The sequence below is a fragment of the Cryptotermes secundus genome, unplaced genomic scaffold, assembly GCF_002891405.2.
Source record: "Cryptotermes secundus unplaced genomic scaffold, Csec_1.0 scaffold1720, whole genome shotgun sequence".
NCBI classification, from domain to species: domain Eukaryota; kingdom Metazoa; phylum Arthropoda; class Insecta; order Blattodea; family Kalotermitidae; genus Cryptotermes; species Cryptotermes secundus.
Genome location: NW_019739001.1, coordinates 198,088 through 223,831, shown reverse-complemented (window position 1 = coordinate 223,831; position 25,744 = coordinate 198,088). Strand labels below are relative to the sequence as shown.

Below are 25,744 nucleotides of genomic sequence, written 5' to 3'. Positions count from 1 at the left end.
CGTTGCCTGATAATCTCAGGGATCTTCACAACCATATCACCGTTGTTCTGGCTCTGGTCAACCGTGATATGCTGACACGGGTGTGGGACGAAATGGATTATCGCATAGATGTCTGCCGTATCAGCAAAGGTGGGCACATTGAGCGTCTGTGAACTGTGTAGAAAAACTTGGTAAGTTTATCTCTAGTTCAGCGTAATAAAATTTGGTATCCGTTGCGTAGTTTATTTATTGTAAATTTTCAAAATATTTCACGGACTTATGAATAAGCCTGTATGTGTGTGTATATATATGAAACCCATCAATATAAAATTTGGGCAAAATCAGATATTTTATTTTAAAACGGATGGTATGAATATATTAACTACTGTATTTCAGATGGTTATTGGCTCTGAATATTACTAGATAAAAGTCAGATTAATCACTTATACACAGAAATTTATGGTGTACCTATAGAAAAAAATTAGTTAAGTGAAGGGGTTTACTTTTGATACATTTTATCTTGAGCGAAGGAAGGTTGGAGGGCTTGCGGGCGCAGCTCTTCAGGGAAACACCGCAGCCTCCCCTGGACCCTTCCAGATGGCCCTGGAAAATACCGAACTGAAAATATCACCATCTGTGGGCCCATTGTCTAGAAAATGTGGGAGCCCCGAAGTCTCACAGCCTTATGGACCTCCACGGCCTGTTATAGGGATAGCTTAATTTTTTACTTCAATGAACAGAGATTAACACAACCAGAAGAGAAAGAAAATGCATTAACTTTTAAACACATACAACTTCATGCCCTGCTCTCACAGAATTGATCGCGTTAGGAGGAACAATGAACAAGGGATATGTCCCATACGTGGAAAAGAAGAAGTCTGGAACCATATATATATATATATTATTTATTACACTGCAATTGGGTTTTAGCCCGGTGGCAGTAGTACACAATAGGACACAACAGACAAGTAACACACATTACACTAAGTGACAACACGTTCAAACAAAACACAACAATAAGGTCATCCTACCACAGTGAATACAAACCAAATACGATTAACAACCACAACAATTACAGAGAAATACAAACAACTGCAACAAATACAACAATTACAGAGATAAAAAAATACAACACCCAAAACACAAACAAAAGAAACCAACAGTCATGGATGCGTAATGTCATTTACTTCACTTCACTTCACTTCACTTCACTTCACTTCACTTCACTCAAATATATTGAGATATGAATCAACAAACTTTTAATGGCCAGATTTTGAACAAAAGGTTTAAGAATATTTATGTATAAATAAGTATTGAGAGGACAGTAGGCTGCAAGAATAAAGGAAAATAGAAGAAAATATATATTATTAAATATTTTTGGAAAGGAATAATATAAGGAAATATTAGAACGAAACAGAAACGAATCTAGACGAGTAACGAACAACGGAGGCAGCACTAGAATATTACACCATCGTCAGAATCCTTTCAAGTCTACCAGAATATATGTAATTAAAATGTTAATGTATAATGGATTAGTTACGTACTATAGAAATTTTATTTCAATTTGAAAACCGGAGCTTTGGATCTGTGAATCAAATTCCGGCACCTCAAAATATAAATTATAAAGACCTAACGAAGTTAGAGTGTAAGTAAGTGAGTTCTGATGATGTGCATATCACGTGCAGTATTATTATTATTATTATTATTATTATTAGAGGGGGTGGGTTTCCCCATGCACTTAGAGCAGTTATTGGTCCATTGTGCGTCCCCCTTTAATTTCTACTGTCCCCATACCCTACCGGTACTGGTGCGTGCTATCAGCCCCGTTCAGCCAACGAGGTCGGCCGTCGGTACCTGATATTTCCCCCATCTACCAGAGGCGTTGGAAACTATTTGGGCGGGAAATTGTTGCCTAATTTCGCTCAGAGGTATCCTAGAGACATGAGGATCTACGACACGGGACCCACGACTTAAAGGCCCTCCCGGAGGACTTGTTCCCTGAATTTTTCCGCCCTCAAAAATTCCACGACCTCCGCCGGGTTTGAACCCGCGTACTTTGAGTCATGAGGTGGGAACGTTACCCCTAGACTACGGAGCCCGCTTATCACGTGCAGTATGTTCAGCAATTTCCTGGTGCAGGGATACACTCGTGTGGTGGCAGTGCTGCCGCCAATGGATGCTGTGTATACTCTCATCTCTCTACAAATTTTACTCATGAAACTCTCTCTTTAGAGGCGTTCACGGCTACGTCTTCTCTTCTTCAGGACCCACAGGTGTTTTGAGTAACTAATTTCAGAGACTACCCGTGTTCACTAATGCTTTATATCTGGACAGGATAATTATGCGCGCACGCTACATGACTGCACAGTATTATAAGTGGGATATAAAGAAATGAATAATTTAGAACGAGGCGTGGAAAAACGACTTGAAGGACCAAGGCGGCTGTGTATCTGGACAGAAGCCAAAGAGTCGGATTAAGTGAGATCTTAAAATTGTATAGTACTGATGGTGGCTACAGATCCAGAGGTCCGGCTTCGAGTCTCGTCGCCAGCAGATTTTCTGAGAAGTAGTGGGTCTGGAACGGGATACACTCAGCCTCGCGAAAATAACTGAGGAGCTGTTTCACGGAAATAGCGGATCCGGTCTAGAAAACCGAGATTAACAGGCGTAGAGATCCGTTGCGCTGACAATGCGACACCCTCTATCCGCAAAATTTGGCACTAACTCCGCTGACAAGCGGCGGTCACTCGGTCAGTATAGTTCGCTTGCGGACTAAAACCACGGAGTTTTTTTATGTATAGTACTGATGGAATCATTTTTGTATCATAAGTATTCCATCTATAATGCAACAAAGTTAACCTTTTACAAAAGACACTAACATATATTTAATACACTAAAGTTTGTATACCCAGCAGGTCCAGCAGTATAACACACGCAGTCACAGGAGCGAGACGCAACACAGAGCACAATACACGATAGTGAAAGAGTGCTCCAACAGAGGATGATAGACGTGACTCGCGTAATGAAACACGACGTAGGAAAGAAATATGCTGTACAGTTTTAGTATTTTAACACTTGACATTTGTCAGTATATATGATAAATATATATTTTAGTTATTTTAGTATGTAAAGACAAGGCATGCAATGAATTAGTTTGTTGTGGATTGGATCAGCGCCTGAAGATGGCACACTGGTGCCGAAACATGTAGTGAGAGTGAAAAGAGGGGATAAATAAATGTATGCACTAGAAGACGGATATAATAAATCATGGACTTAAATCAGTGCAACAGGGCGCTAAAATATAACATTATATTTAATGATATTTAAAATATTTAATAAAAACACTAAAATATATTTAATACACTAGAAATGTATGTATATAGTTAATGGCATTTAAAATATCTAACAAACACTTTTAATGTCATTTATAAAGGGTTGACTTTGTTGAATTATAGACGGAATACTTATGATCTAAAAATTATACCCATAATGCAACAGGATGCTGAAATACAATGATACTGATGAAAGTTTAGGAATCGCTTCGAAACAACTAAATATTGATCGGAAAACAAATTCTGTAAGTTTTACTTTTAAAGTTTGAAATATAAATTATTTTCTTTGCCAAATTCAGTTACGTACACGGGAAAGTTAACAAGGAAAATCAGTTTTAGTTCATGTCAACCTTACCGCCAACTTTGACCCTCAAGGTCTCACAACCTTATGGGCCTGCACGGCCTCTTACAGGGATAGCTTTACTTTACTTTGCTTTACAGAAGTGATTCTGACAGATTTGGGTTTTGAGGTTCTCTTGGTGGTATATACGAAAATTGGTGTATTGTAGGAGGTGATTCCCAGTATTTTAATATATAATTAGCAACGTTTCGAAGTAAATTTCTATCTCCGTCTTCACGGTAGTTTACCCTGCATATGGAGACCGCAGGCACCTTAGATCTTAGATAGATATACAATAGGTTATACGTCCAAGGAAATAGAAACCTCCACACAGTTACACTCAGTTCGTTTTTGTTGGCATTTTAAATGTGGTAACACTGCTGCATCATTGAATGCACCAAACAAGAACAAAGATCTGAAATCCTGTCAGAAAGCGAAAGTCAGCCAAATTCAAGAAGAGTAGGAATTCCGGGTGGCGATAATTCCATAAGCCAAAGAGAAGCTGATAAATCTGTTAGAGACTCAACGAAGTATGTAAGAATTCTTCTCACTCTGAGAGTTTTCGGCGGCCACTGACTGTAATAAGTAGGTAAGTAATAAGTAAGTTACAAATGGATATAGAACTTAAACAAATAAGAGTACTGATTTGAAAAGTGCTTTTATTTCTCAACATAATCTCCCTGTACACTGAGGCACCTGTCCCATCGTTTCACAAGCCCCTGAAAACTAGCAGCATAAAATTCTTTGGGCTGCTGTCGGAACTAAGCGGTGACTTCCCTTTCTACAGCTCCATCGTCGGGAAAATCGGAATTTTAACGCATTTTCATGTACATTTTACTGGCCAGTTAACTGACTTTTGGACTGACATGTTTGTATAAAGTTCTACTGTTAGGAAGAAAACGCTCATAAGTATAAGTGAATAGTTTAAGCATTAGGGACTCCTACATGTTGATAGAATGAGTGAAGACGGTTAACCTTGGCTGTCACGCAATTACAGACCTAGATGCCAGTAATAAGAAGCACATTAAGAAGACTATGAAAAGAGGATTTCGATGCCCATAAAGACAATAATTGCGTAATTCACAGTCACTGGGTGGGTTTGAAGGCGATAAAATTCCCCTTTTTCCTACTGGTAACCCCTGTCCTGATGGTTTAATCTACACAGCTGACAAAACGTTATTATATACACAAACCAAAACAAAGCCCGCATGCTTCGAGAAGATGACCCCTTCAGGATGTAGATACCGTGAATAGCTACCTGGATAGCCAACTGACGGCATGTCCAGAGCAAGCCCACAAGGTCCGGAAACCCCCGTCGCTGTACCCGATTTCAAATAGGATTGAACTCCGTCTTCGGGACGAGTTCGGGACACGCGAGGTATAAGCCACAAGGATCAGCATTACAGTCTCAGATGGCGTGCCTTATAGAGGCAGACCGAGATTTCCTTGCCATGCCCCTTTATCCTATACTGAAACACATCCCCCATTTGACAGCGCGCTATGAATGAAGCGTAATAAGAAAATCCAGAGAAATGCCACAACGGAACCTAAACGGTTTATATCTTTATGGGATTAAAGGCTTTCGCGCGGATGAAAAGTCATACAGTAGTTTTCTGAATTGTGACACTGTGTTGTCTGGCAGGCGATTACCAAATTTTCGCAAGAAAATAAAACTTCCTTATTCAGGGAACATCTACATTTCTTGTAAGATTTGAGGCTTTCACGACGGTGACTATGAAGAAAGCAGTCTTCTGGGATTTGGCACCGTGTACATGTGGAGTTAACCGACGTTTCGGAGGAACGTATCGCCTCCATCTTCAGGGTAGAAGGAAAAATAAGAATAAGTCTGCTTTTACCGGTTCTCACAGTCTCTTCGCTTGCGGATTTCTTATATTTTTCCTTCTACCCTGAAGATGGAGGCGATATGCTCCTCCGAAACGTCGGTTAACTCCACATATACACGGTGCCAAATCCCAGAAGACTGCTTTCTTCATCTACATTTCTTGATGCTTTCTTGTATTTAAAGTAGCTTATTTTGTTTACAGAGAAGTAGAATGATTGAGTTTGCTTGCGAACACAGAACTAAGGATAATATCTGGACGTAGAAGAAAGATATAGTTACTTAGGAACTTCACAAGATGTAAACTTCGACATATATTTTTAGTGTGATTAACTTGGGGGGTTCCCCTTCTCCACCATCCTTGTCCTTCAATTCTACCTGCGCTTATCCTAATTTCCATCTCCTCGTCATTATTATTCTTTTTCTTCCTTCTCCGAGGTACGTGGTAGCGTAGTTGGTTGAGGCACTGTGCTACAAGCCGGAAGGTCGCGGATTCGAATTCCCATGAGGTCATGGATTTTTTTTTTATTTTTCAATTTGCCTAATCCTTCCATCTGCAATATGTCTCTGGGGTCGACTAAGCCACTAATAGATATGAGTACCAGGAATCTTCGGGGGGGTAAAAGGCGGCCGGCGCGTAAGGCAGATAAACTCACCGCCATCTCTGAGATGATTGTCTAGATAATGTGGGAGCCTCGACGTCTCACAAACCTATGGGTCTTCAAGGCCTGTTAAAGGGATATCTTTACCTTTTCTTTCCCCTGTTTTTACTTCATCTTCTTTCTAATTGTTTCTAGTCCTCCATCATTATTAACATCATATTTATCTTCTTCTCCTTTATTCTACTTCTGCTTTGTCTTCCGCTTGTTTCTTCTCTCCTTTTCTTTTTCCCTATTCTCCTGTTCCTCCATCATCTTATTTTTCTTCCTCTTCACCTCGTCCATCTTCGTCTACACGTCCTTCTTTTGCTTCTTCGTCTTTGTCTTCTCTTTCATCTCCTCCAGCTTCTTCGAACCGAATTCACTACTGTGTGGCAGTCTTGTTTCACAATCACAGAAGTTCCAGTTTAAAATCTCAGATATATCCTGATTGAGGTATGCGTGGCTTTCCTCAGTACCCCAGGCAAATGCCAGGACAATATCCCAAGTCAAATCCACAACTTTCCCCTTCTGCATCATTTCCATATAATTTTTCGCTGATCATCCCAGAATTCTACGCTGCAAATTCCACTCTACTGACCACATCGTTAAACAAACATTTTTCTCAGCATCCTGTTCCGCACAATACTGTGCATTCAGAGGCCGGCCGAAGTGTTGTCTTTGCGGTACGCCTTTCTGTAGCCTCCTCACATCTACATCAATCACAGATGCTTACTGGCATAAACTGACGTGATTACCGCATTGCGCGGACCCGCAGTTCATACCATATTAAGCTCTCAAGCATGTGGACAGCCTTGAGAATAACGCAGCAAGTGTTTACACAACCCGGGACTTCCTGCAGCTTCCAAGAAACAATTCACTTGCACCTACGACACTTTCACTCTCTTGCGACCCAAGCTGCCAGTTCCGCCCGCTATCACAGGGTTACTCAACTGATGGTCCGTGGAGTCCTGGCCGAAATTAAAATGTAACAACTCCTTAATAGAAGTCCAGAACGTCATGTCTAGGCCAATCTACTGGCAAAACGTAAGTATCTCTTAAAGCAGGAGGTACAGTCACCAGCCGGTAAAGACGTGAGCAGAAGAGGACATTGTTGGGAGCCGTTATCAGACAACCACTGCTGAAGACGAACTGAGAAGACACAGTTTCTACAAGTCACTGTAGCCTATAGTGATTTGTGGAGTTTGTGAATTAATGACAGCGTCATAATTACTAGTATTTAAGAGTTTGAATAATACAACAAATCCAATTACCAATCCAGCCAGCGTGTGTAGCCATTAAATAAGCGATAATATTAAAAAATATTTTTTACTGAATCTCTAAATATGATTTGTTTCCATGCTCAAGTTCGCGTGTCTAATTCTTTTAGTTTATTTCTCCTTCTGCTTCGATGCTCTGTCAAGGTTCAAGCCGTTGGAATTTTATCCTGAAGATGGATGAAGTGACGGGAGGTTGGAGAAATCTGCATAATGAGTGCCTTCATAACTTGTACGCTTCGTCAACTATTTAGAATGATCAAGTCAAGTTGGGTGAGATGGGCAGGGCATGTAGCACGCGTAGAGGAGACCGCTTTTGATGGGAGAGCCAGAAAGAAAGACCCACTGCAATGAACTTATTATAGGTGGAAGGATAATACTGTGGCGTATATACTCCATGCAAGAACTGCAGAGCCACAGAGAGAGCCGTTTCTAAGTAAAACACGCACGCAACAATGGAACACGAGGTTATGAAATCCGTTCCTAGGCAACGGCATGGTAAACACATTTCCGAGTATCGGAGCGTGCTATGCAACTCGGTGACGTCATCAACAATACAGACTGTGTTTTCTGCGGGGTCTGTGCAGAAGGCTTATAACAGAAGTGAATTCAGAAGCAAGTTAGCTCAGGGCAGTTTCGAGTCAGTTACGGATAGGACATAGCCACGGGAAGTTCGAAGTGAAGAATATTTAGAAGTCGGCCCGTGAGGACTAGTTGTCACGTGTATCAGTGACTTTAGACGCGGGTTTGGTTTGGCGAATCGATTTATTGGATATTTACTAGTCGTAACTACAACTAATTATAACGCCTTCAAGATTACTGTAATTATAACAGATACATAAAATCATCAATATCTTCCTTAACTAGTGGTTGCTAGGTAATAGATCTAAACAATAGTTATTCATCTGCAAAGTTTTCCTAATCTGTTTCCTGGCAAGGGATTCTAACACATGAACTATAACTGTCACACTCTAGATATCACTGCACTACAGCACACATAAAGTCTTCAAATGACACGTTAAGTCCTCGCTGGCCGACTTCTAATTCTTGTTCAATACGAACTTCACGTGGCTATTACCGACAATTGACTTTCAGCTGCTCTGAACTTACTTCTGAATTCACTTCTCTTATAAGCACACTGCACAGACCCCACGGAAAACGCAATCTGAGCTACTGATGACGTCACCGCTTATCATAGCACGGTCCGATACGCAGAAATATATTTACCGTGCCGTTGCCTGGAAACGGATTGCATAGCCCCGTTGTTCTATTGTGTATTACTCAGCAACGGCTCTCTCTGTGGCTCAAGAGTTCTTGCATGAAGTGAATACACTACAATATTAAAATGGATCTTTGAGAGAGAGTATGGGGTAGTATGGACTAGATTGATCTAGCTCAGAATGGAGATCAGTGGAATGCTCTCGTGAACACTGTAACGAAGCTTTCGCTTCCATAAAATAGAAATATTCGAGTAGATGAGCGACTGGCGGCTTCTCAAATGTGACTCGGTTCCATAAAGGTAGTTGGTTATCTGGTTAGTTCGTCTGGTAGTTAGTTACGATCTGTTCCTTCTACATGGGCCCTCCATTGGCTTCTGTGCTTCTCAGCATTTTGTATAACGTCAGCTGTGCTCAGTTGCCGTCCATTTGTTTCCCTGAAAGCCTACCTAGCATTTGGCCTGAGGAATGGGATATCTTGTGGCCACAATCTCTTCTGGTCTTTGCTTTTCAAACTCCACATTTCAGATCCAAACAGCAGAACAGCTGGTGGTTCATTTATTAAGGCAATAGAATCTAAGAGTTAAATATGTCCTTCACTATATACAGAGCCAATAACTATACACCCACATTTTCCTTATAATGCTTCTTCAGTTTTGTGTTAAACACACAAGGAGTTTGTTAATTTTAACCACTTGGTGATTACTTCTAATATTTGTTGCCTTTAATAAGTTCCCAGTTTTAATTATATGATCAGCTTACTTGTAATTTCTCGTAAAAGCATTTCGTAAGTAGTTCCGTGATACCTTTCACCATCAACGAGTTTTACCTTCACGTATGTTACATTCTTCTCCCTTCCAGCTAAAAACATTATATTCATAATGATCACTAGTTTCGAATTGCGTAAAGAACTTAAGTGTTACGTAACCATCAAAATCATGGCATTGAAATTATACGTAGATTTATCATTAACAAGTCAGTAGAACGAGACTCTAAGGCAGTTATTAATTCCCACGTATTCGAAGTAGCATTCCTGTGCAGAAGAGCAGAACAGGAGATGATGGTCTTTCCTGTCATATATAATTTGAGTATATTTATTATTTATTTGTTTGTTTATTTCCTAGGAACTACGCAAAATCACAATAACACAAAATGCAATACTGAATAAATAAAAAATACAGGTTTCAAGGTCTTCTATATAAGTATTTTTATGAAATTGAATGCAGCTGCCAGATATTGCTGGCAAAACCACCTACCGGCAAAATTAATACTACATGCAAGCAGCACTCTGTCGGCGCACTGTGCTGTAATAATTTCATTAAGTTCTTACTGTAGGCCTATAGCAAAGAATAGTGTCACGTGTTAGAGTTATTATAGCAAGGGGTTTGGACTGGAAATCGGATTTAATGACTGCTTACAGATCGGTAAAAGTAAAGTTATCCCTGTAACAGGCCTTGAAGGCCCATAGGGTTGTGAGACGTTGAGGGTCCCACATTATCTAGACAATCGGCTCAAAGATGGCGGTAAGGTTTTCAGCCTTACGCGCCGGCCGTGCTTACAGATCGGTACTACAAGTAACTATAGCCCTATCGCTAATTCACACATTCTGCAGTTCACGTAGTAAGCCTTCTCATTCTGCTGTGGTTTCACCAGTCGTTGTCTGGTAACGGCTTTCAAAGGCGGAACTTCCATTTACTCTGGGTTCCCGAACTATCCCCGTGGCTCATCTACAAGCTTCTAACAGCAACAGCTCACAAAGACTGAACCCCATCAGTTCTCTGACTCATTAACTCACCAACCAACTCGCTCTAGTTCACTGCACTGTATTAACTATACTGAACTCGGCCGGTCGAGTTATATAGCCTCAGAGCGGACCACACAGAAAACACCACTTCCAACAGTATTTCTATTTTTGAGCGCAGGCCGCTGCCTAACAACAGCACAAGTACTTTTACGTATTTACAAAGCTGCTGCCTAACATTGGTCGTTATCTCGTTGTTTGTTTGGCCGTCGTTGCCAAGTAACGAGTGTATATGCCACAATAGGCACCATTTACTTCCAAATTGTTATACGCCACTATGCCGTGTTAGATCTCAGCCGAGAAACCCTATGAAACTTTTAAATATAAAATTAATAACGCGTCTAATAAAAGTGTGATATGTTTAAATGCCATAAAGTCAGTCTTGCGGAGTTCCGGATCCACCTTCCATGTAACACCTGTCCTTGGTTACATATGCATTTCGAGGTCACACATCTTGTTTACCTTTTGTTTTATGTTTTGAGATAAATATTTCCATTGGGATGATTATCACGGCAGACATCGGCATGTCCTCCTATTGCCAGTTCTCTTTTATTCAGACTCCCACGTCTTCTCGCATGAATTTTTATTGGCCTCAAACTCATTCCATGACTTTTATTTCGTTGCCTAACGCGAAAGAACAAGATTAGGGTAACAAAGTGATTCAGCTCTGTGTCATCTTGGAACGAATATACCAGATACTGTAAACTGGCCACTCGCGTGAAGGGAAGGCCAAGTATTGCGTGTTTGAGAACTGAGGAAAACATTTGGACAGGAAGATGGGCAAAGTGCGTAAAGATTAGAATCACAAATCGTGTAATTTTCATAAAAATATTTGGATAATCAAATGAATAGTTTACGAGATTATGGATAATGCGCCATGGTAAAATTAAGAGAGAATACAGAATTTTGATCGAAAATTCTGAATGGAATATACAGTATGCGCCAGAAAATCAGTACTGAATCTCTCACATCTCGAACGCGCATATGCTTTTATCGACGGGGCATAGCTCCAGCCGCACGTGTTCCCAGTAGTGAAAAGGAAGCTGTGTTGTGCAGTTGTTTTTGGAAATGAGTCCCTCGACGGAGGAAAAAGTATTCATAGTTGAGTACTATTTCCGCTCATACAGAAGTGGTCGCCAGATAACTCGCTTCCTTGGTTTTTAGCGGCCATATGTTATCATCCAGAAACCGCTACGCAGTACACGTGTGACGCTATGGTGTGCCGTCTCAGCACACAGTATATCAGGCCCCTATTTCATTGAGGATGAGGAAGGCAATGCTCTTACCGTCACCCAAGAACGCTACAGGGATATGGTGATCTGACAATTTCCTCAGGATTTGAGAAGGTTCTGTCATGCAAGGGGCCTTCACATGAATAGACAGTGGTATCAACAGGACGTCTTTTCATTTCAGTACCGAATATTTGGCGTACGAGTATACTGTACCTCTTCGAAGACCTACGCGCAGATGGGATGATAATAATTATAATGACCCTAAAAAAATGAAGAAAAATTGTAGCCTACGCTCATCCGGCTAAGGATAAGGAGTAGTGATAAGCAGTTGTTTGTATTGCGCCATACTTTAGCGCCGTCAGTAGCTGAAGTGTGTAGTGTTGAATGGTAGAATAATACATGACTTATAAAATGAACGATTTGGTGACAAAGTTTCATGAAGTGTGTAATATAGAAGTACAATTTCATTTTTAATCTTCATTTTAACTGTTATGGTTTGACTGTTAATTCCAAAAAAGAATATGCAAAAAACTAATGAGAACATAATATGAATCAATGTTGGAATTGAGACGCAATTAAACTAACTAATGCTTGTATTCATCATGGGCCTGTTGATGGCCCCAGAATAGGTGTCGAAACATGTAGCGTGAGCAACAAATAAAGACAAAAAATATTGACTCATTATTGTCTATTTTGTTGTTCTTTCAGAAACATTGTTATGTAGACTGTCCTTACTGTAGTATTACGTGTATCCTAGATTTGGAGGGAAGCGGTAGTGACCTATTTGAGTTACATGCTATGTCGGAATTGTACTGAAGGGACTGAGTAAAAGTTCAAAAAATATCAGGATAGTCGGCGTCTCGATCGACATTCAAATGGAGCACCTCCAGAAAAATCTTCAAAACCGTGTCCGAAAAGCCAACCCTTCCGGTGGGTTGCTGTAAGCATACTAGTGAACATTTTGGTTTCTGAAATTTGAGGGCCCCCCCCCTGGGGTGACCATCTTCTTTGATGTGAAACCGTGCAGTCTGATACAATTTTCCATCATGAAAGGATATAAGAGTATGTCAAGCAAAGCAGGTAACTCCAGTTGCCGAATTGACTTCTTCATTTGGCATACACTTTGACCATTATGATGAAGGCAGTCGTTCTTCCGAAACGTTGGTAAACATCAACCAGACTAAACGGCGTCATATCCCAGGAAACAGTACTCCCAACCTTTATCAGCTTAGTCACTGTTAGCTTCTCAACAAGGAATGAACTCTATGGTGTTTATGAGAGAATGGCTTAACCCTCTGAAGAGTGAAGTTAACGTGACACTATATTTGCTACGAGGGAGACTTACCAAACCGAATGCATAGCACGTCATTTCGTGCATGGAATTTACCCAGGTTCTTAGCAGAGCTAACTAGCCTGGGTGTTCAGGAAAAGAATTTGTCAGTTCACATTAGGCAGTCAGTTCTGTGAATCATTGTGGACAGAAAACGCATGATTTTTATTTTCTGGTCAAATGTGAGATGCATCTGGTAGAGAGAGATGTAGAAGTTGCTGCAGAAATGTTGATAAAAGGTAAAGTTGTTTCTTTGCTTAAATAATTAAGCACTACGTTATGAAGGCGTATTTGGGAGTGGATGTATAGATCCACATTTTCTTGACTTCAGCACTAGTTAGTGGTGAGTTGTCAGCTTCAATCCCCGGTCGCTTTACCCCGGAGAAAGAGCCTCTTGGACGGGATCAGTCCGTCATAACGCCATTACCTACACATAGAAAAAACACTCAAACAGACATCCATGCCTCCAGTAGGATTCAAACCTACGACACCAGTCTTCGTGCGGGAGAAGAGGTTCATGTCTGAGACCGCGAGGCCGGTTAAATATTAATCGAAGCAAAAGAAATTTCTAATAAATATTGTACACCCAAATGCAACACAAGTCTGTCGTAGAATCTTAGGTCTTTACAGATAATAAAATAAATGAACGAACACACCGGTATTGTTATGCTATCCATACACTTGCTATATTACCCTTTGACTTTGTCTTTCATGTAACCTTCCCTCGGGCGATCCCCGGCAAAGTCGTGCTAGTTTGCAGTTCCTTTCATGCAAGGCTCGGAAGGCTCGGAGTACATTGCGACGATTGCTTTGTTTTTACTTGTTTTTATTTTGAAATCGTTGTGTCCAGCCCATCTCAAGCTCCCTCTTTTCCTGGCCTTCATGATAAAGTCAAAGAACATGTATCTTCATTATACAATTATCTGAAATCCGGCTTTTCTTTAAAACCCACTTCATTTCATTTACAATTCATTTAACGAGTCTCTAATTGCGCTGGCCTGTATCCATGGAGTCGAATTGATAATCGTGAATAATGAACTGGCATGTACTGTCTTCGCTCGCTTGGAAATCGGGATCGTGGATTCGAATCCCACTCAGGGCATGGATGTTTAGTTTGTGTGTGTGCGTTTTTCTGTGTTTGTATACAGGTAGAGGCCTTGCGACGAGCTGATCACCCGCCCAAGGAGTCCTACCGAATGTGTAAGATCTAGAAAAACCGAAGTAAACGGAGAAGTTCATGGAGGTAGGCCTAGGCCCACTGAGGCTGTAGTGCCAAGGGGAAAAGAAAAAAAGGATGTAAAAGGAAATAATCGAGGCGTGATTTAAGACAACAATCTAAATTTTCTTATTTAACTTCACATTTTCAAACATGGACCAAAATATTGATAATATATTTATCAGTTTTATAAATTAGGTAAAAGAATGTATGTACCGGCCTCAAATCCACTTTTTTCTTCTACATTTCACCACATAGATTATAATTCCATGCTACCTGTGGCCACCTATCGTCAAATATTCTATGTACTATGTATATCTTCCAATCTCTCCCTGGATGCAGTAATGTAGTCAACCATTTTTTTTCAGTCCTCAATATCTAAAGTACTTCGCTATTCACCAGGGGGCACGCAGTAGCGTAGTTGGTTGAGGCACTATGCTACAAGCCGGAAGGTCGCGGGTTCAAATCACGATGTCAATGTATATTTTTCAATTTACCTAATCCTTCTAGCCGCACCATGGCCTTGGATCGATTCAGCCTCTAACAGAAATGAGTACCAGGAATATCCTTGGGGGTAAAGGGCGGCCGGCGCATAAGGCTGACAACCTTGACGCCATCTGTGAGCCGATTGTCTATAAAATGTGGGAGCCTCGACGTCTCACAACCCTATGGGCCTCCACGGCCTCTTACAGGGATACCTTTACTTTACTTTATTTCGCTATTCACCTTTCTGTCTGTGGGTGTTTGACTGGTGCAGAATGTTCCCCATCATCCACTGCCAATGTCTCAACACTGTATTTTACAATTATACTCTACGGCGTCGAATGCTAGGCTGAAAATAAATTATGAAATGCAAAGAATCTAGGATAAAACTGACATAGCCTAGCCGTGGAGGGACTGAGGATAATCATGAAGGACCCTCAGTCAGGAGAGCCAGTGTTCCTGGCTAAGATTCGAACCGAGAACCTCCCGAACACAAGTCTAGGTAGTTACCGCCGGACCAATCTGCTCCGTTTCTGAATATTACTAAACCAAACTGTCTCTAAGCTGTTATGCAAAGTTAGCTTTACTTTTTTTTTCTTTTTTACTTATATAATTAAGCACTACGCCATGAAGACGTATGAAGGAGTACATTTATAGATCCACATTTTCTTTACCTGGACACTAGGTTGATGTGAGTGGTCAGCTTCATGCTCCGGTCGCCTTATTCCCGGTACCAATTGAATATAAGGTTGGGTGGGTCTCAGAGACGGTCTGGATAACATAGAGAAATAAAAAATTTTGCCTCTACTGTGAATCGAACTGCGATCCATTGATCGTCCAGCCCGTAGCCAGCCGCTATATCGACTGCTTTTACCCGGCTAAGCTACAGACAGGGTCATTAAATAAAATCATAAATAATTAAATGCATGAGCATGGTAAATTTGCGCAGAATGAATTCCCATGGCCAGCAGCCACAGTAGAGTTCAGTTCGCTTCAGGCTGTATATCAGCGAGGTTCAGGCCTTGTTTGCTTTCCCAAATGCATAACTGTAACCTCCTGTTACTCTCGCTTTCTCGTGACACCCGACCTGCCCACGTAGCGACGCCTCCCCGAGCGACCCCTCCCATTCGAGCATCTGCTAGCCCGGGCGAGAGACTGACGTGAGCAGCCCAGTGGGAGCTGACAGGGGTGACTTTGTAAGGGTAGGTCACGGCGCAGAGACACTCGACCGCAAGGGATGAGGGTAAACCATACAATTACATACCCCAACAGAGGTGACACACAGCTCAATATAAATATACGTGTCTAGCTTACGTTATATCAGCGAAGCGGAATTCAGTGTTTGATGGTCCGTATCTCGTAAACAAGTAGTCATCTGAAGAAAGTATACATAACATAAAATGTTCGTCTCCTTCCTGGCTACAAATCTTGTTTATAACCAGGGCCCGGATTTTGATGACATGTCATCTTTCTTTCCTTGTATCTTATGCGATGCTCTTAAATATATAAATCTCGGATATGAGCTGCTGGTTACAGAAATGTCAATTTTATATGTAATTCTTTTGTCATTTTTGACACTTTTCGGTTTAAGGTCATTTTTTTTTTCATTTTGGGGGTAATTTTTTGGTAAATTTTGGGGCTTTTAGCGGTCATTCTTGTCATTTTTGGCCATTTTAAGGAATTTCTCTTCATATGTTTTCTCAAATGTGAATAACATGGAAGCGAAGTGTTCTTTCTCTTTCTCCTTTAGGGCATTTTTCTCGATTCTTCGGTCATTTTATAGGTCATTTTTTTAATGTTTTCGGGTCATCAAAATCCGAGCCCTGCATATTATATTTTTGGGTCATATTTTAGGTCATTTTTCTGGATTTTTTCGGTCATTTTATGTCATTTTTAAAATATTTTCAGGTCATCAAAATCTGGGCACTGCTTATAACATTTTTGTATATATTCGGCACTTCATGAAATACGGGCTTAATATAAAGAAATCGAAAAAGAGGTCACTCAGCACCAATCACAGCTGATCACTGTTGCCGCGCAGTCTAATGTATTAAACATCTTCGACCATTCAAATACAGGGATTATGGGTTCGAATCCAACTCAGGGTATGGATGTTTGCATTTATTCTATATTTGTGTTGTCCTGTGTTGGTTGCGGCCTTGCGATAGGCTGATCGTCCGTCCAAGGCGTCCTTCCGCCTGTCTATAAAATTAAGAAACTGAAGTGAAACGGCCTTTCGCAAGTGCTTTATGTTCCAGAGGGAAAATGAGGAGTTTTCTTTCTTCTCATGGGGTGGGACTAAGTCTCTTATACTACGGCCACTCCAGACCTGTTGTACCAGCCCCAGATGATAGGTGAGAGTGATTGTGGAGCAATTGGTGGAATGAAGATTGGCAGAGGAAATCGAAATACTCGGAGAGAATCTTACCTAGTGCCACTTCGTCCACCATAAATCCCACATGACCTGACCCGGGCTCGAACCCGGGCCGCCTCGGTGGGAATCCGGTGACTAACCGCCTAAGCTATCGCTCGGCCAGGTATGAAGTAACCTCATTGAAGACCTGTTCAGACAATGCAAATGTTAATTGTAACACACTAGACTAATCAGCTTATGTAATTGAAGGTCACTGCATTTTGGGAAGTGATGCTCTGATATAGGGCGAATTTTTACCGACATTTAGTGATAAAACTGTAACAGAAGCCTAGGAAAATATGTTGCGGATACAGATGACAGCCTACCCATTTTCCATGCTCCGTTTACCATTGTACCATGAAGAAAGAAGCATCACTTTCCTCCGAAATATCAGTAAATATCTACGAGACTAAAGAGCGTCGCAGCCCAGTAATCATCATGGTCACTGTCATGAGAATCATGTCTTAGTCATCCGATCCCAGAACTCACACATGTACACTTGTATACGTTATGCAATAAAATTATATATAATGATAATTTACATTATGTAAATGATTCTCAGCCCGTGTGTCCACATGTATCACCTGAGAATATATAAGATCGATTTACATTTCATACAGAATTTGAGGTCTACGCTGAAATTCGTCGAACGAACCAAACATTTATTTATGTGGGTCGAATATAACCCCCTACAAAATAATTACAACTCCATAAAGCACAGTTCTTCTTAATAAGCTGATAGCTGCTGATATTTTCAAGAATTTCTACACACATCCTGGAAATCTATAGTTCATCATCGTTGTCACAAAACCGTATATTTCTCTCTGTTCTCAGACAAATTAATCCACTCAAAAAAAAAAAGAACTCCGTGGTTTTAGTCCACAAGCGACCGACTCCATGCCCTCCATATCCTCTTTAATTAAGATATATTTTTATACGTCAACATTATCCTCCATTCCAGGACTGGACATTAGACCTCGCACATTTTAGAGCATATTTCGTGGCAGAACTTCTAACATCCATCTGTTTCTCCTGAACTCTCGATTAACATTTCTCTTTGTGGGAACATTGGCACATGCGTGTTAGTCCCTAGGGCTGCCTGTGAAACATGGCACAGCTTAGCAGTATATTCACGACTTCGTGGAAAGCGGCCTCTCAAAGTTTGTTTTCCGAGAAGTAAAGGTCTATCCTGCCTTAAGTCCTGAAGGATGAAACCGGGCAGGATAATGTTTGTTCCTAAGATAGGTCAAGCAGCAGCAGGAGGGGGGGAGGGGGCTTTGTAACTCTCATTCGTCTTCAAATGTTCTCAAGGTGATCAAAGCAATTACGATAAGAGAAGCGAAAACCGTGACACATGTACAGAAAAATAACGGAAAAATACAAAATATTTTTTCTTGGAAAGCGGTTCTTAAAAGAAGGGAACCGGAAGAGCTCAGTATGAAAAGTGGCTAGGCTACGGGTAGAACAGCTAGGAAGTATGGGTTCGATTACCGGCTGGTGCAAGAGTTTAATCTCCATTGCATCCCGATTGGCCCTGTAGACCAATTAGCCCCCTGGCCAACGGATTCTGAGGGGGGGGGGAAAGCATATCCTCACCGGGGATGAAGCGGCCGGGACGTCAAGTGGACTGCTCACCTCCATCAAATGCAGAGGACAAAAATGTGTGGAGGTATACTGTCACTCCACCACACGTCTTCGTTAAGTGACGAATGATTAAACAGGGGAAAAATTACCTTTTTAAGGTATATGGTACGAGGGTCCGGGGTGGACTCATTTGGCTAAGATTAAGCTTCAGTACAAAAATTCTTGAACACGATAATGAGCAACCGAGTTCCTAGACAAGTGAGACACAGTTATCTTCTCAAGAATATATATCCTTCATGGGTATAGTTAAGGATGTACGTAATATGAACCTTAAAGCAAATTAAAATTGACTAAATTCACATATGACAATGCTCATATTCAAAGTTGCGTTCTAATCTCTCAGAAGATTGAAACGATAGGCGTTAAAGTTCACTATGTCCTTACTCTGAAACAATCTAAACCAAAATAGGAATAGTTTAACGAATTTTAGTGCGACTCTATCATATTTGGGTTCATGACTGTCAGTCAGGTGGTTCGGGCACTCTTATCATTGGACAGCCAAATGGACATATTGAAAATAACAACTGAACATCAATTTTTTAAAACAAAAGTATAAATTGAGACGCAAGTTATTTTTATATTTCGCTAGCCGTAAAATACCGTAAAAATCATGAAATTTTTCGTATACAATATCTAAAATTATCAACTTCATCCTCAGACATCTTCTATATATATATCTGTCTATCTCTCTGTGGCTCTACGGTCTTTTGACCTTGGCCGCTTTTTCTGTTTCTTAATCCTACATGCAGTCGGTAGGACTCCTTGGAAGGAGGATCGGTCCGTCGCAAAGCCTTTACCTACATAGGACAACACAAGCACAGAATAAACGCACACAGAAAACAATGCCTCAAATGGAACTCGAACCCACGATCCAAGTTTTCGAGCCTCAGGCAGCGCAGCCACTGTGATCGGCTCCTTAGGCATCATAATCATGTACAAATGAGTTAATGGATTTTCGCAAAAATCTTCTCTTGAGTATCAATTTAAATACTTCACACAGTTCAGCAAATCATATTCACTCACAGCTTGAAAAAAAAAAAAAGAACAGATTACAGTTTCCTACCGAATTCCAGTTTCCGCTGGGCAGAAGCGCATTATCATAATACGTAATGTTGAAACGAAGGAAAAGAAGAGGCAAAGCTACTCTGTGTGCTTCTGAGATGCTCTTCGTAGGTCTCCTCAATTGCGGCCGTCCCTGAATGCTAAGTATCGGCCCTTGTTTTGTGTTACGTAATTCTTTAATATAATTAGTTTTGCAACATTCGTAATTTCCCCAGCTACTTAAAAATCAATGACCTGTAAGAAGAACTACAATGAGCCAATGTTTTCATATAAATTTGCATACCAATTTAAACAAAAGTACGTCGAGAACAAAAGACGGAATTAAAAGGCATACAACAAATAAAATGGAGATGAAACGAAGAGAGATTACAGCGTTCTATAGACTTCCCGCAGAGAGGAAATTGAAAAGAAGTGATTGTTCTAGTTCCAGCTAGAATGTATCTCTATTACACATGAATGAAATTTGTTGAAATTCAGATAACTTCCCTCTTTCATCTTCGCACATTTATGTATGGCTTAGTCTATCATTAACACAAAGTAAAATGTGATCTATTTGTTTTCTCTTCATCTTTTAATTTAATTAAGGGAACAGGAGAATGAATTTGTAGCGATTCGTGGAATACGAAGTTTGCATATTTTGTAGTAATCAATCGACGTTGATTTTACTATGAAACTAAATTAAATTGGTGGAAGCGTTTGCCATGTGGCCACTGCAAAAAGATTTCCAAGTGCAGCCTCATGCGAACATCCGTTTATAATATGAGGTGAATTACAAGCTTCACTGTGTACAGTCACTGGAATTTTAACTTACATTTTACATGTACATCTGTTAACTCTAAATAAATTATACTTATGGGCCAGAATTTAACTCTATCGAAGAACATGTACAATAACCCTGAAAGGCTGCATCAGAGGAAAAAAAAATACACAGCATAACAATTTTATTCTTTTCAGAATACGTTGTAATAATAAAATTAAGACTACAGTTTTACTTACTTACTTAATAAGCTGAGCACTGAGGAGCCGCCAATTCTGCAGCTACTCAAGAGTTTCCCAGCATTTTATGGAACCATCTCAACCTCTCTCTCTAAGATCTGTATTGTTTTATATTGGTGTGTAACTTGATTTTCCACTTTAGGGAAAGAATGTGCTTTAAACCATGGGGATTAAAATGATCTTTGGACCCAAGAAAGAGGAAGGTACAGTAAGTAGGGTGCAGAAAATTGCACAGTTAAGAGTTTCGTAATTTCTTCCCCTCATAAGAATATTATTGGGATGATAGAATAAAAATTATGAGATGGGTGAAGAATGTAACACGCACGTGAGGGGCGAGAAATGCATACAGAATTTCGTTTGAAAGGCATGAAGAGAAAATAAGATTTGAAAGACCTAAGCGTACATAGGAATATAATATTAAAATGAATTTCAAATGTTAGGTTTGGGTTCATCTTGCTCTTCTTAAACACCAATAGCGGAGTCTTGTGGAAATGGTAACAACCCTTTCGATCCCATTAAAGATGGTGAATATCTTGATTAAATGAGTGATTATTCACTTCTCAAAAGGGATTCAGCCCTATGGAGTAAGCTTGCTTGCTTGTTTACTTTTATCTTCTGGGATGTTACTTCCTGTAATCCGACGAAATTCAACCGATGTTTCGAAGTAACATGCCGCCTCCATCTTCCGGATCGAAGATACACCAAACACGAAACAAAAGTGACACTTGCTGCTTACTTGTTCGGGTAGTTCTTCGATCCTGAAGATATAAGCGATATGTTCCTCCGAAACGTCGCTTGACTTTCAACGAACTACTCGGCTTTATGTCCCTTAAGACAGACTAGTAAAGACAACATCACACGCTGTGGAGGAAACACGCAAACCAGGGGCATATGGCAGTCATATATGAAAAGTAGGCTACGAATGTGAGGGGCAAGCAGCCGAGACAAAACTCCCTGGACAGACATGCATTTATGAAAATGGACGACACCCCATGTGAGGTGAAATAATATGCACCATAATAACGTGGGTATAATAGAAACTTAAACGATTTTAACTGGTTTAACCTTGAAAACAGGACTACAGCCTGTGATTTTAACACGAACTAAGACAGTCTAGCAGCTTTAACACAATTTATTCAAATAATTTTAACATATCAAGACACCTAAAGATGGCCGTTTGGGGCCGAAACATGTAGTGTCGAGGTGTATAATGTCAAACTAAAAAATTGGGTAGTGAATGGAAGAGTGTTGCAATAGCGACGGACGATAACTAATGGACGTTAATTTGAACAACTGCAACGGGATGATGAAATACAGAATCAAAGAAAAAACTTCGTGGCTTTAGTCCGCAGGCGAACAATACCGACCGAGCGACCGCAGCTTGTCGGGTAAGTTAGTGCAAACTTTAGAGGATAGAGGGCGTCGCTTGGTCAGCGCAACGAATCCCCACGGCCGTTAATTTCGGGTTTCTAGACCAGAATCGCTATTATCATCAAGAGGCTGAGTGGACCCCGTTCCAGACCCACTATTTCTCAGAAAAAATCTGGTAGAGCCGGGAATCGAAGCTCTGTATCTGTAGCCAGGAACTCTGACCCTAGACCACAGAGGTGGTCAAACTTTAAGACCAAGGAGAGAGTGACAGATGAGAACGGGCGATGTCGGCAAGAGTATTAGCAGAAAAATCTGAAGGAAACTCGGAGAAATACCTGCTTCAGTGCCGTATCATCCACCACGAATTTCACGTGAAGTGTCCTGGGATAAAACCCAAGGATCCGCGGTGAAAATCCAGCGTCTAACCTCCTGAGATATGACACGATGTTTGGTATTATTGTATTAAATTATCACTTCAAATGGTAGTTCCTTTCTTCTTTTCACCTTTCGAATCATGTACAAGTTTTGTTCATTACAGTTTCAATAAATGGCAGCATCAAATGTAAGACTACATTCCCACATGAACTTTTCCTTCCACTATTTCAGACAAGAACTTCGGATGCATGTTTTTCTCTGTCTCCCATGCATGCTTTGTATCTAGTCCATCTCATCTCCCTCAATTTTATCACCACAATAATACATTATCGGGTAAAGACTACAAATTATAATGACTCAGAATTACTGGGATTTCGGGCTTTGTCTATCGTCCGGTATTCTAAAAACTAGAAAGAATGACGTTTCGAAAAATGGATGTTTCCATCCTCAGTTGAGGGGGTACGCCTACTCAGTAGGAAGAGCTAACCTTAATCACTGGACAACCCATTCTGTCTGAGTCTTATGTTACGACGACGGTCAGTCGGCCAGTCTGTCTTGGAATAAAGCACTCATCTGGGGCTTAATACCAGGTTTTTATTCCTGTTATACAGTCGCGGGTTTGTTGACGTAGGGCGCTCTCTTGACAATAGGACGGGTCTGTCGTATACAATTGCCGCTGGCCCTCGCCAGAGCAGTCATTCTTGGGTCCGAGGCCCGTGGGACTCGCGGCCCTATTTTACTGTCTCAGATTCGAGACTTTCCTTTTTGTTGCCTCCTTCGACTCGCATAGCTACGATGGAGGTATTCAACCCCGGCCCCACCTTATTGTCAGAGAGTTCTCTTACACTGCTACACAAAAAAAATAACATGGACGAGATGGAGAACAAAACAGTAAAGAAAATTAATAATCCAATGAATCTGCAGCAGAGGTATGAGTTCCCCATTTACCTTCCGCCTTTGATCTGGTTTGTCTATTAGGGCCCACAGTCTGGGTGTAAAAGTCCAATTATACTGATGAGAACTCAGTAGTTGACAATGAGGAGACACATGAAGAGACAGTATTTGGCAATGAGGGGACATATGAAGAGTCAGAATCCCAGGTTTAGAGCTCCGACGAAAAGAACTTTTAATTACAAAACACAAAGTCTTCAAATGACACTTCCTTATCAAACACGAAGTTTTCACTACAACCCGACATCAACCACAGATTGTGAGTCCTTACCTACCTTTCATGTCTGACTCACTTAAATACTTGAGACCAGGCTATGTCAAAGAGAGATAACAGGAAATCATGAAATTAAAAATTGTGATAAAGCAGGCACACTATGAAACTAGGATAGAACGGGAGGTAAAAATTTGTGCTACAAATCTAGCCAACAAACTGAGACGGTAAACACCAATGCATGGAATAAAATAGAGAATTTGTGAAAACGAATAGTGCCTACCGCTAGTGCCATCTATGGAATAAAACCTGAACACTGAAGACTAAAACCTAATGGAAGCCCATTAAGAATCTGTGACGTCCTGCAGAACATCTCTGTGAGCTGGTAACCTCTTTGCTGTTGAGGGGGCTCCAGGTGGGAGAAATGCCCAAATTGAGTTTTGTTGCAGAAATTTCTCATTCCTCGCATTGTTTTCCTTTCCCAGGGTCCCAAATATTTTCCTCTCTTGCAAACACTGAATAATGACATTCGTTGTGAACACAAAATTGTTTCACCCTACTCGTCCCGGTTCTTAATCCGTGGCAGTCCTCAGATCCTTCTTCGTCTCGGTTTTCATGCGCAGTTCCCAGTACCATATCTTGCGTTCATTCTTGTGGTTATCCGGCCTGATACTGTGTGAAAACTTAACGAGTAATTGCATTTCGTTGTGGTTTCCGGAATATCGGATGCTTAAAAATATCTCTTCCTCCCTACTCCAATAATGCTGCACAATAAACTTACTTCCTCGCTGGCAGGAGGTACAGCTCGGTTACAAAATAATGGAAAATTGACCCCAATTGATAACAAATAAAGAGAAGCATTATGTAAAGTGAATGGGAACAGGAGTTGAATGACCGGGTTTCGATTCCCGATTGCAGTGCTGATTCTGTTAGCGACCACTGTGTCCAGACTAGTCTTGGGGAACACCCAAATACCTAAAGGAATAACATCACAGGTAAAACGGCTGGAGCTAGAGGCTGACTATTCAGCATCATCAGATGATACTATATATACATTAAACGTTAACCTCACTCCGTTTATACGCGTCAGATTCTTGGTAATTATACAGAGGGATATCTTTAAATGTTACATTTAATGATAATTATTTCTCCAGGTTTTACACCCAGCAGCATTTATCATTATAATACCATCGTATTTTATTAATATTTTCTTTGACCTTTGATTCAAGATAGCTCAGTAAATATAGTGATGGACTACGGCCTGAACGGGTCAAGAACTTGTGTTCGCTTCCAGTCAGAGACAAGATATTTTCTCTTCACAGCGCCAAACCCGGATCTTAGGTACACCCAGCCCTCTTTCCAATGGGTATAGTGGGTTCCTTCCCTGGGGTAAAGCTGACCACTCAACTCCACCTAGTGCCAACATTAATAAAACGTGAAGTGCCAGAATGTTGATTACTAAGACAAAAAGGAAGAAAACTAGCAGACAATCAGCTCATATGCCATTTTATTCACCACGAATATCACACAAAATCACATGGATTTGAACCCGAGGCTCTGTGGCAAGAAGACAGGGTCTAACCTCATGAACCATTGCATTTAATAATTCGTTATAATGTTATAGTCATCGGTTAAACTCTACTGCTAGTATTGGTTTCATTTTGAGGTGACAATGTAATGAAATTAACTTCTCCAGTTGTGAGAACTCGTTCAGGAAGTTGCACCAAATTCTAGAAACGTTAAACAATTTCCAGGTCATGATAAAGTCAGGATGTGTTTCTAGAACGCGATTATCACAAGACACAGACAGACCTCGTCAGTCCACATAACAACACATGCGAGCTGCAAGACTGGTTGAGAGGCAGGAGGGGAGACTGTGGCACTAAGCATAACTCGAGAGAACTGGTCACTTGAACACTCATAAGTACGGAAGACTTTTTACTCGCAGCATCAGTCAACTGTTTCCATAATACGTGACGTCACACAAAAGTAAGTGGACCAGTCTATCTTTTTTCTCGAGACTAACACTAACTCGG

General features: G+C 40.7%; 1 protein-coding gene and 1 long non-coding RNA gene across 2 annotated transcripts in view; one reads left to right on the top strand and one right to left on the bottom strand.

Annotated features, from left to right (window-relative positions):
- LOC111871572 overlaps positions 1–25,744 on the bottom strand; it is a 374,128-nt gene that overhangs the window by 322,515 nt on the left and 25,869 nt on the right. The gene's annotated exons all lie outside the window — the stretch shown is intronic.
- The window catches only part of LOC111871571 (hemocyte protein-glutamine gamma-glutamyltransferase), a 32,241-nt gene continuing 32,008 nt past the window's right edge, over positions 25,512–25,744 (top strand). The window contains exon 1 of the mRNA XM_023864772.2: positions 25,512–25,697. The gene's annotated coding sequence lies outside the window, so the exon portion shown is untranslated. The remainder of the gene's footprint in view (positions 25,698–25,744) is intronic.